Below are 12,504 nucleotides of genomic sequence, written 5' to 3' on the forward strand. Positions count from 1 at the left end.
GTTTAGGAGTGTGTTTATGGGAATTTTTGACCATTCTTCCGGAAGTGCATTTGTGAGGTCAGACACTGATGTTGGACGAGAAGGCCTGGCTTGCAGTCTTCGCTCTAATTCATCCCAAAGGTGTTCTATCCGGTTGAGGTCAGGACTCTGTGCAGGCCAGTCAAGTTCTTCCACACCAAACTCGCTCATCCATGTCTTTATGGACCTTGCTTTGTGCACTGGTGCGCAGTCATGTTGGAACAGGAAGGGGCCATCCCCAAACTGTTCCCACAAAGTTGGGAGCATGGAATTGTCCAAAATCTCTTGGTATGCTGAAGCATTCAGAGTTCCTTTCACTGGAACTAAGGGGCCATGCCCAGCTCCTGAAAAACAACCCCACACCATAATCCCCACTCCACCAAACTTCACAGTTGGCACAATGCAGTCAGACAAGTACCGTTCTCCTGGCAACCGCCAAACCCAGACTCGTCCGTCAGATTGCCAGATGGAGAAGCGTGATTCGTCACTCCAGAGAACGCGTCTCCACTGCTCTAGAGTCCAGTGGCGGCGTGCTTTACACCACTGCAACCGACGCTTTGCATTGCACTTGGTGATGTATGGCTTGGATGCAGCTGCTCGGCCATGGAAACCCATTCCATGAAGCTCTCTACGCACTGTTCTTGAGCTAATCTGAAGGCCACATGAACTTTGGAGGTCTGTAGTGATTGACTCTGCAGAAAGTTGGCGACCTCTGCGCACTATGCGCCTCAGCATCCGCTGACCCCGCTTTGTCATTTTACGTGGTCTACCACTTCGTGGCTGAGTTGCTGTCATTCCCAATCGCTTCCACTTTGTTATAATACCACTGACAGTTGACTGTGGAATATTTAGTAGCGAGGAAATTTCACGACTGGACTTGTTGCACAGGTGGCATCTTATCACAGTACCACGCTGGAATTCACTGAGCTCCTGAGAGCGGCCCATTCTTTCACAAATGTTTGTAGAAGCAGTCTGCATGCCTAGGTGCTTCATTTTATACACCTGTGGCCATGGAAGTGATTGGAACACCTGAATTCAATTATTTGGATGGGTGAGCGAATACTTTTGGCAATATAGTGTATTTGGCCTTCTTGGAGAGTGCCAGGGAGGAACAGTGGAGAGGGACAGTTTAAATGGTGTGTATGTAATTAATTGATGTGTGCAACCATTTTTCTTTTTTGTTGGACAATTTTTTGTGTTTTTTTGAGTATTTTCTTTGGACTGTATGCTTGTATGTGTGTCTGTTATTATTTGGTGTCTGACCACTGGGATATGTGTTGAAAATTTTCAAATTTTTGTTGAAAATTGATTCCGTGTTTTCATGTGCTGTTTATGTTGATTTGAGTGTGGAATCAATACAAATTGTTAATGACAAAAAAAAAAAATGTCACAGACTAGAAGTTCCAACAGGTCCTTGTCGTCCACTTTTAGCTTTGCTGACTCAACCATCAGCTTGATGTTTTGATGTTGTGTGCAGACAGACAGTGTGAGTTCCAGATGCTCCTGCCAGCACACACCATTTTGGCCTCTGTTCACAAAATCTTGATCTCCCTATCTTTAATTTTGGGTGCTGATTTTTAAAATCCACATACAATTAATTAAGGTTACTTTAAACTAAACGCTTTTGTTTATGAATTTTTTGAAGAACCCTGTGATAGACCATGCTTCACTGTTGCCAATATCAAAAGTAGTAACATTTTAAACCTCACTGACAAGCATAAGCTATTGTATGTCAATCATAAACATAATTACTGTAAAATACTGTTCATTTTTATTATTTGTTATGCTTATATTACATCTGTTCATTTCTCAAAATACATGAATAAAGTAGGCTTTTCCCCAGATTTCTACTAGCCCTAGCTCTGTAACCAGTGGAATCTCAAACTCAATTTTTTTTTTTAAATTGCACTTTCTCACCCCCATTTAAAAAAAGAATAAGAGAAGTCTCAAACCTGAAATGTTCTGCATGCACACTATACTTACCTAGGTACCCCCTAAAAAAATTAAGACTGAGACTCATACACTTCCCATTATAAATTGACCCTAAAAGTGGAACTTTGAGCAATCTTGAGCATTACATTAGGACTTAAGTTCTAAGTCTAAGGAACAAGAATGTGGAAAAAGTTTATATACACTATATTGCCAAAAGTATTCGCTCACCCATCCAAATAATTGAATTCAGGTGTTCCAATCACTTCCATGGCCACAGGTGTATAAAATGAAGCACCTAGGCATGCAGACTGCTTCTACAAACATTTGTGAAAGAATAGGCCGCTCTCAGGAGCTCAGTGAATTCCAGCGTGGTACTGTGATAGGATGCCACCTGTGCAACAAGTCCAGTCGTGAAATTTCCTCGCTACTAAATATTCCACAGTCAACTGTCAGTGGTATTATAACAAAGTGGAAGCGATTGGGAATGACAGCAACTCCAAGGCCACGTGAAATGACAGAGCGGGGTCAGCGGATGCTGAGGCGCATAGTGCGCAGAGGTCGCCAACTTTCTGCAGAGTCAATCGCTACAGACCTCCAAAGTTCATATGGCCTTCAGATTAGCTCAAGAACAGTGCGTAGAGAGCTTCATGGAATGGGTTTCCATGGCCGAGCAGCTGCATCCAAGCCATACATCACCAAGTGCAATGCAAAGCGTCGGTTGCAGTGGTGTAAAGCACGCCGCCACTGGACTCTAGAGCAGTGGAGACGCGTTCTCTGGAGTGACGAATCACGCTTCTCCATCTGGCAATCTGATGGACAAGTCTGGGTTTGGCGGTTGCCAGGAGAACGGTACTTGTCTGACTGCATTGTGCCAACTGTGAAGTTTGGTGGAGGGGGGATTATGGTGTGGGGTTGTTTTTCAGGAGCTGGGCTTGGCCCCTTAGTTCCAGTGAAAGGAACTCTGAATGCTTCAGCATACCAAGAGATTTTGGACAATTCCATGCTCCCAACTTTGTGGGAACAGTTTGGGGATGGCCCCTTCCTGTTCCAACATGACTGCGCACCAGTGCACAAAGCAAGGTCCATAAAGACATGGATGAGCGAGTTTGGTGTGGAAGAACTTGACTGGCCTGCACAGAGTCCTGACCTCAACCCGATAGAGCACCTTTGGGATGAATTAGAGCGAAGACTGCGAGCCAGACCTTCTCGTCCAACATCAGTGTCTGACCTCACAAATGCGCTTCTGGAAGAATGGTCAAAAATTCCCATAAACACACTCCTAAACCTTGTGGAAAGCCTTCCCAGAAGAGTTGAAGCTGTTATAGCTGCAAAGGGTGGGCCGACGTCATATTAAACCCTATGAATTAAGAATGGGATGTCACTTAAGTTCATATGCGTCTAAAGGCAGGTGAGCGAATACTTTTGGCAATATAGTGTATGTTCATGTACCTTGTAATGTGCTCTAGAGATCAGTTTTTGTTCCAAGGAGCTAGAACCATCCTGAGCCGAGATATTGAGGTTTCCGTAAACCACGGTATAACCAAAATTTGTCATGTGCCATGACACAGAGATGACCGTCGATAACTTTACAATTATTGGACCACTTAAGATGAACTGACCCCAATGTCAAACCTTTGAGATTGTTTCCATTCCATTCCATTTGTACTTGCTTATCGAAGCTGCCATATTTTTTCAGAGTGACCTCTCAGTATGTGCTTTTATAATTTATGGTATACTGTACCTTAAAATAAAACCAACAGGAACTCCATAGGCATCAATATGTTCTACTGTGTATTTTAAAGGTTGAAAACATAATATTTGACATAACAGTGTCATGATCTGTGCTAATCGAACAGTTAGGAAGGTTAGAAACAACAATACAACTGAGCAAAAACATACAAACGCACTTTCTTTGAAACTTTGCTGAGAACTCAATCAATCAAGGGGGGAATGTGATGGAGAGGTGGGCCGGAGTGAGGAGGACTGTTTGTCTGTCATTCTCAATAAAGATTGGATTTACAATAACATTGCCTTCACCCCCCTGTCCTCTCTCTCCTCCCTCTCACAACATTTTACAGCTCTTGGCTCCTGGATCAGCCCTATAAAACACAGTAAACATAAAATCCACAAGCACTTAGGAACTGTCCTTCCGAGTGCAGGGGTGGAGGGAGGGATAAACATCCTTTTTACGCCACCATCCATCCATCTCTCCGTCAACCTACCCATCCATCTAGTTAGTGGGAGACGATATACTGTCCTGTATTGGATTTATTAAGATGAATTACATAGTGAATGGACTATTGTGATTGAGTTTGCGAGAGGAAAGCACATGCCCTTTTTTGTCATATGGAAATGTGATGGAAAAGTAAAGAGAAAAATAATTAAATGTTAATATTAGGAGAAGATTTAGGATGTTTCTCTTGAAACAGAACCAACAGTGCTATTTTGTGAAGATTATTTGGAATGTTTTTGAGAGCAATGTCCACTGAGAGCAGTTGCGTTTGCTACAGTTTGCCCTCCGTGTTTATTCATTATCAAAAAAGGAATTAAGGATGAGTGTCAGTATTCCGAGTCACAGATAACTGATATTCCAGGTACAGATCTTCAGATAAGAGTGATGCAATGCAGTATAGATTATAATGCAACTATTTGGGAATTTTATTGAATTTATTAAAAAAGCATCAAAAAAAGTGGAGGGTGCTGTGACTGAGGTTAAGGTTTCTATTTATTTTTTAATTCCTTCTTTTGACTGACAGCGGAATAATCTAAAAAGCCCTAAGACATGTTTCACAGCAGCATATCTTAACCCTCAGACAGAAAAATAGCCCCACAGACTGATAGAGGAGAGAGGCATGACAGCGGATGAGAATGAAGGGAGCAATGCCGGATATCTGCCGGTGCAGTTTTAGTTTCTCTGCCTGCTAAGATTGTATGCATAATTCACACTGATATGTCTTCCTTACACAGAAAGCTTGTGATATTCACACAGCTTTTGCAGGGAGTGTGGATAGCGCCGCACAGGCACATGTAAAATGTGTAGACATCTCTAAATAGGTCTGAAACTGCAGCTTATTTGTCAAAGAGCATAAGCTATTAAATCTGTTATCTGTTGCAAATGAAGCTCAGCATCCTTCACTGGTGGTTCAAACCCTCTCAGCAGCATAGGCAAATTTAAAATGAGTTCACACTGAGAGATCGTGCATCTCTCAGCATGTCACATTGTTGCTAATTGGAAACCAAGCTTGTTGGAGGGAAATGGTTGTCACACAACCCTAATAAATTCATTCTGAATCGTGTATAAAATTTCATTTCAGGCCGATGGCTTTTCTTTGTAGCCAATTTTCCAATTTTGAGTTCCTTAAAAAAAAAAGGAAAGAAGATTAAGATTTGAACATCAATATGAACAATAAATAAGAACGTGAAGTGTTAATATGTTTTGGCATGTCCAGAAATTCCAGAATGTAGTGCTTTGATTGAATTCCGTTTGATGCCCAAAGCTTAGAAATGAGCTCTCAGCTGTTAAACCTTTAATGAAATGAATGATGTGTCGGATTGGAAAAAAAAAACTGATTGAGTTTGCAGAACGGCACCCCCTTTGCAATTATTTCAGGACTTGTTAAAAGCCTCCCACCAATACCATTCTCTCACAATCAATCGCCACTTTAGCTTCAATGAAGGAATGTGAAATTGTTGGTCTCTTCTTGGTCTAATTAGCTTAATTGACCCAATGTGGTAAATGCAGGGAAAGGAGGCATGCAGTTCATCTTGGACGACTTCTGAGAGTTTCTGCTAGGTGCGTGCAACTGCTCAACGTAATTGTAATTCTCAGTTTGGTTTCACTTGGTACAATGTGAGAGCCACTGCAAAGCCACTAGGTGTAGCTTCTTGGGAGTTTGATTTACCAGTAATTGGAACTTGTCAAGCGTTAAAGTTAATTGTTAGGTTTTGTGAAGTTGTCCTCAGAACTGATCATTTTAGCAGCAAACACACACACTTTACTAAATGTTGCATTCAGATCCTTATGGATGCTACATCTATGTCTTCCACCATATGTTTACTTCACTGTTTAACACCAGTCATATGCTTAAGACTCTTTTATGTTGCTAAGAATTGTAAATCACTGTGAAAAAAGGTGCTGTTTATCTACATTGTAAAAAAAAATCCTGTTGTTTTACAAAAAAAACAAAAAAAAAAAAACAAAAAAAAAGGCAGCTGTGGTTGCCAGAATAATTATGTTAGAAATACAGTAAAAATGTAAACAACTTTACAGAACAACCTGTAAATTTTACAGTTTAAAACTGTTGTAATATACATAACCACGCTGGCACTGTAAAAAAAAATAATAATACAAAATTCTGTTAAATTCACAGTAAAAACACGTCATAAACGTGATATTAACCTTCTGTAAAATTCTGCTTTTCACTTTATAATGTATTGTTACTCACCGTAGTAATTACAGAAGGGCACATGATGACATGAAGTTCACCAATAGTGGCTCTTCCAGGAGCAATGACCAATAAACATGTAGAGACAGTGCTCAGTGTCACTCACATGAACACTAAACACCATCAGGGTAACACATGTGAAATTAAAATAATGTAATAAACATTAACTAAACTACATCAAATATAACACAGAACTCCCCAATGTAGATAGCTGATATTAAAAATAAGAAGAAACATAACTATTCCCATAAAATATAATGAAATATGATGGGTCATGCAGGGAATTGTGGGAACGCCCGATTATTGTTTTTTACTGTAATTTTAACAATAATTTACTATAAAAAGTACATGTATTCTCTTGTTAAACAATGTAAATTTTTACCATTATACAGGAAAATCATACTTTTTAAATCTAAAAAAAAATATTTTTTGTAAAAACTACTGTATTGTCTTAAAATATATTAAGAAAAATGTACTGTATATTTTACTGTTAATTAATCAATTAATGTTTTTGTTTTTTTTTCTGTACCAGTTTTACAGTCTTACCGTTAAAATTACAGGCATTTTTTACAGTGTAGAATTGCATTAAGATAAGAAATGGGTTGGGAAACAGGTGCAAATAACTAATTATACTGTACATTGTCTGAGATGCTGCAGAGGACACAGCATGTTCTTTAACATACTTATTAAGCTATTGAGGGGCTTGTGTTTAAAGCATTCTTTCTAGGATAGATGGTGCTCAACCTCCTACATTATATTGATCACTGCATTGCTTACACAGGCATTACCACACTCTTCAGATTTCAGGCATGTCTGCTCTTAAACAAACACTACTCATTTGGCTACTCTCGTCCTTGTTCACTCTTCCATTGTGTAAGTTTGCCATATATGCTGTTCAACACCACCATGGGGATTTTCATGATTTTCAAACATATTTAGCCTCTTTAAGGTCCTTATGAAATGACAAGGGGATTTGGTCTGACACATGGAAATACATTTGTATTATGGATCATATATTTTACAGCTTCTCAATTAACTAAGTACACATCAATATTGTGTTTCATCACAACTTTTAATGATACATATATCAATGAAAAGATAACAAGCTTTATTTTCTATTCATCAAGATGGTATTCCATATCTATAATGAGAGAAGGAAGTGATTTACATGTACTACTGGTTTGAATAGGTTACTTTTAAAATGCTTCAGAAAAGGCTGGAAAATCTCAGGTCCAGTATATCATTTCATTGTTCCTACCTTTCTGCTCTCCCGGCTAATGCTGCATTAAGTCACACAGAGTCAGACTGTGGAAAAAGTGGATTTCTCTTTAAAGGGATAGTTCACCTAAAACAATTCAATAAAAAATAACTCTGTCATCATCTACTCAGTCGCATGTAGTTTGTAAACCCGTATAACTTTTGTTTTTTTACGTGGAACACAAAAAGTGATGTTAGTCTCAGTCACCATTCACTTTTATAGAAAAATTATGCAATGAAAGTGAATGGTGACTGAGGCTAACATTCTGCCAAACATCTGTTTTTGTGTTCCATGGAAGAAAGTCATATGGATTTGGATAGGGATGTCCCAATACCATTTTTTTTTTTTTTTTTTTGTTCATTTTGTTTTTTGGAACGAGTACAAGTAAAGATACTTCTTTTTCGGTGACTGCCATTTTTGGGTGAACTATCCCTTTAATCAGTTAAAGACTTTTGTTCTCTGTCTCCCTTTATAGCCCACACACAAGATGCAGAAGTTCACAGTGTTGATTTTTTTATTAGTCCCTGATATCTGTTTTTCCTGCACCTCAGGGGTATAGATACGCACATAAAGATTGTAATGAGCCTACACATGTAAATGTTGTCTGAAATTTGTCATCATCTTTAATGGATTTAGTGATACTACTAAAAAAAACTGGTATATTCTGTAAACAAACCATGCCCTTCAGCCTGCATTTTTTTCAGTGCTCAATTGACTGTGTTATCTATGTCAGCCTGTCAGTTTAGGTTGATTCATCAATTCATGATTGTCTTTAAGTGCCTTTATTTAGCTTTTTATGATCTTAAATATTTTAAAGACCTAAAACTCCTTAGTCATGGGAAACTTTTTTTTTCTCCCACCCAAATGTAAGATATCCACCTTTTTTTTGGACAGTTTCCTTTGAGACTATGAAACCATTCTCTGTGCCTTCATCTCTTTCCCTGTCTTGCTTTTGTTTCCTTCTCCCCACACTTTTCTCATTCTTATTAAAAGAAAAGAAACACAGTAGCAATTTGAGGTCTTTCATTGTCAAAACCATTATCACCACTGTCAGCTCCCTGGGTTGGGAACAAAGTCCTCTTGCTGCATGCAAAAGAAAAAGAGAGAATAAAGGAAAAGTAGGGAGTCAGTATCCTCCAGACTGGAAAGGCTTCAGTTTTCCCCAGTGCATATATACACATTACAGCCCAGGTAATAAAATTCTATCGGTTTTCACCTGGTCCCAGATGTAATCATCATGCTAACCCTTAATGTGAACTAGGTTCAGGAAACTGATAATCATTGGTACTAAGATGCAAAACCAGCCTTCAATTATCATCAGATATTTGTTAACATGAACACCAAGAGTGGTATCCCTGGCACTTTCTGACTATTATAGGTGTTTTAAGCATGTTCCAGGGTTTTTTTTGTTTTTGTTTTTGTTTTGTTTTGCCCATTAAGAACATTGTTTTGAAAACAGACTGAAGGAGGCACAAAGGGTACTTTGGAATAGGGGTGTGCTGAATGAAAACCTGCTTCAATCACAATCAGAATATTTCAAAGATTTATATGTAATGTCAATAAACTTCAAAAGACATAAAGTGTGACTGAATTAATCAAATTAAGAAACATTTCAGAGAAGCATGTTATTTTTTTAAAACCTGGGTTTGAATAATCAATAATTCTTTTTTTTTTACATTTTATTTAGAGTAACATCTACAACATTGAACTTATCCTATGCCCAAAATGTTACAATTAAATTTACCGAATCCAGATATTTTTTTAAAGGAATCGTTCAACCAAAAATGACAAATTTGTTATTCTGTACTCACCCTAATGTTGCTCCAAACCCGTATTACTTTCTGTTTTCCATGGAACACAAAAGGTGAATAAAAAAAGTCTTAACAGGGTTTATTTGCCAAGTCAAATTTGAAAGTGTACACACACACACACACACACACACACACACAAAACAGCATTAAAACAGTAAAAATATTCAATATGACTAATGCACTATATTTCAAGTCATTTAAAGTACATACAAAAACTTTGTGTGACAAACAAAATGAAATGTATAAAATAAATTAATATAATTGATAAAGTGCACAAAGATAGTGGCCACATCAATAACATGAACCTCACTGGTCTGACCAAACATCATGACGTCATGTCGCAAGAACCAGTGATGTTTTCAAAGTAGCCACCATATTTTTTTTGTACTTTGTTAATGATTTGATTTGATTTCAGAGTGAATAATGACTTTTATATTTTGTTATAATTATGGCAATTGTTAAATTCATCACCCTGATTTTTTATATATTAAGTCTTACGTTTAAAGAGATTTAACCAAATTTAGTGGGGTTTATGCTTAAAATATGAAAAAAACATTAGCCAATATTGTGAGAAAAATAAAATTAGTTTCCCTTTTGAATCGTTTTTTTTTCTTACCCCATTTGAAAAGTAGTTTTTTTTTTCTGAAATAAGCATAAATGTTACTCAATTTTGTTACATTTCTCTGAAAACAGGACAAAATATTTGTATTTTGTCATTTTGCTTCTCAATTAAATGCATTTTGTTTTAAGAATGTTTAAATATTTTTTACTGGAAAACGAGACAAAAATACTTCTGAACACTGCAAAAAAAAAAATCCTTTTTGCAGTGTTCAGAAGACTTAGAATATATTGAGTCATATCAGTCACTTTTACTGTCATTTCTTCTGTTTCGAGTTTGATAGATCAGAGTCAATATTAAATTCCATAATATGACAAATAAACACTGTTAAGACTTTTAAAAAATCCACACTTTAAATGACACACCCACCTGTGGGGCAGGTATTTGGTATTTTTGGGGGACTCTTGGGGAGGGGCTGTGGAGAGAGAGAGGTTTAGTTTAATTATATATGATTATTATATATATATATATATATATATATATATATATATATATATATATACAGGTGCATCTCAATAAATTAGAATGTCGTGGAAAAGTTCATTTATTTCAGTAATTCAACTCAAATTGTGAAACTCGTGTATTAAATAAATTCAATGCACACAGACTGAAGTAGTTTAAGTCTTTTGATTCTTTTAATTGTGATGAGTTTGGCTCACATTTAACAAAAACCCACCAATTCACTATCTCAAAAAATTAGAATACATCATAAGACCAATAAAAAAAACATTTTTAGTGAATTGTTGGCCTTCTGGAAATTATGTTCATTTACTGTATATGTACTCAATACTTGGTAGGGGCTCCTTTTGCTTTAATTACTGCCTCAATTCGGCGTGGCATGGAGGTGATCAGTTTGTGGCACTGCTGAGGTGGTATGGAAGCCCAGGTTTCTTTGACAGTGGCCTTCAGCTCATCTGCATTTTTTGGTCTCTTGTTTCTCATTTTCCTCTTGACAATACCCCATAGATTCTCTATGGGGTTCAGGTCTGGTGAGTTTGCTGGCCAGTCAAGCACACCAACACCATGGTCATTTAACCAACTTTTGGTGCTTTTGGCAGTGTGGGCAGGTGCCAAATCCTGCTGGAAAATGAAATCAGCATCTTTAAAAAGCTGGTCAGCAGAAGGAAGCCTGAAGTGCTCCAAAATTTCTTGGTAAATGGGTGCAGTGACTTTGGTTTTCAAAAAACACAATGGACCAACACCAGCAGATGACATTGCACCTCAAATCATCACAGACTGTGGAAACTTAACACTGGACTTCAAGCAACTTGGGCTATGAGCTTCTCCACCCTTCCTCCAGACTCTAGGACCTTGGTTTCCAAATGAAATACAAAACTTACTCTCATCTGAAAAGAGGACTTTGGACCACAGTCCAGTTCTTCTCCTTAGCCCATGTAAGACGCCTCTGACGTTGTCTGTGGTTGAGGAGTGGCTTAACAAGAGGAATACGACAACTGTAGCCAAATTCCTTGACATGTCTGTGTGTGGTGGCTCTTGATGCCTTGACCCCAGCCTCAGTCCATTCCTTGTGAAGTTCACCCAAGTTCTTGAATCGATTTTGCTTGACAATCCTCATAAGGCTGCGGTTCTCTCGGTTGGTTGTGCATCTTTTTCTTCCACACTTTTTCCTTCCACTCAACTTTCTGTTAACATGCTTGGATACAGCACTCTGTGAACAGCCAGCTTCTTTGGCAATGAATGTTTGTGGCTTACCCTGCTTGTGAAGGGTGTCAATGATTGTCTTCTGGACAACTGTCAGATCAGCAGTCTTCCCCATGATTGTGTAGCCTAGTGAACCAAACTGAGAGACCATTTTGAAGGCTCAGGAAACCTTTGCAGGTGTTTTGAGTTGATTAGCTGATTGGCATGTCACCATATTCTAATTTTTTGAGATAGTGAATTGGTGGTTTTTTGTTAAATGTGAGCCAAAATCATCACAATTAAAAGAACCAAAGACTTAAACTACTTCAGTCTGTGTGCATTGAATTTATTTAATACATGAGTTTCACAATTTGAGTTAAATTACTGAAATAAATGAACTTTTCCATGACATTCTAATTTATTGAGATGCACCTGTATATATATATTATTATTATTATTTTATTTTTTTGTGTGTGTGTGTGTATTCTATTTGTGACCACAGGGGTGTTATTTGGGGGTCGAGGTGGGGTTGGTGATTGGGGAAGGATAATAGTGGGGGTTCAATGTTGACTCAATGTATATACAGTACTGTGCAGATGTTTAAGGCACATAAGATGTTTCACAAAAACATTTGTCTTAAGATGGTAATTTATATCTGCTACTTTAATGTGTCAATAGGAAATATACATTTTGTACTCCCAAATATTCCTTTTGCAAATAGAATAGAAGAACAGGGAGCCCTGCAACAGATGGCAAGGCCCTCACAGGGCCCACCACTGA

The 12,504-nt window shown here is 37.8% G+C and overlaps 1 protein-coding gene across 3 annotated transcripts in view; it reads left to right on the forward strand.

The window, feature by feature from the left end:
- The window catches only part of LOC127418410 (ADP-ribose glycohydrolase MACROD1-like), a 91,371-nt gene that overhangs the window by 18,123 nt on the left and 60,744 nt on the right, over positions 1-12,504 (forward strand). The window lies entirely within an intron of this gene.

This window comes from Myxocyprinus asiaticus, chromosome 27 (assembly GCF_019703515.2).
Source record: "Myxocyprinus asiaticus isolate MX2 ecotype Aquarium Trade chromosome 27, UBuf_Myxa_2, whole genome shotgun sequence".
NCBI lineage: Eukaryota > Metazoa > Chordata > Actinopteri > Cypriniformes > Catostomidae > Myxocyprinus > Myxocyprinus asiaticus.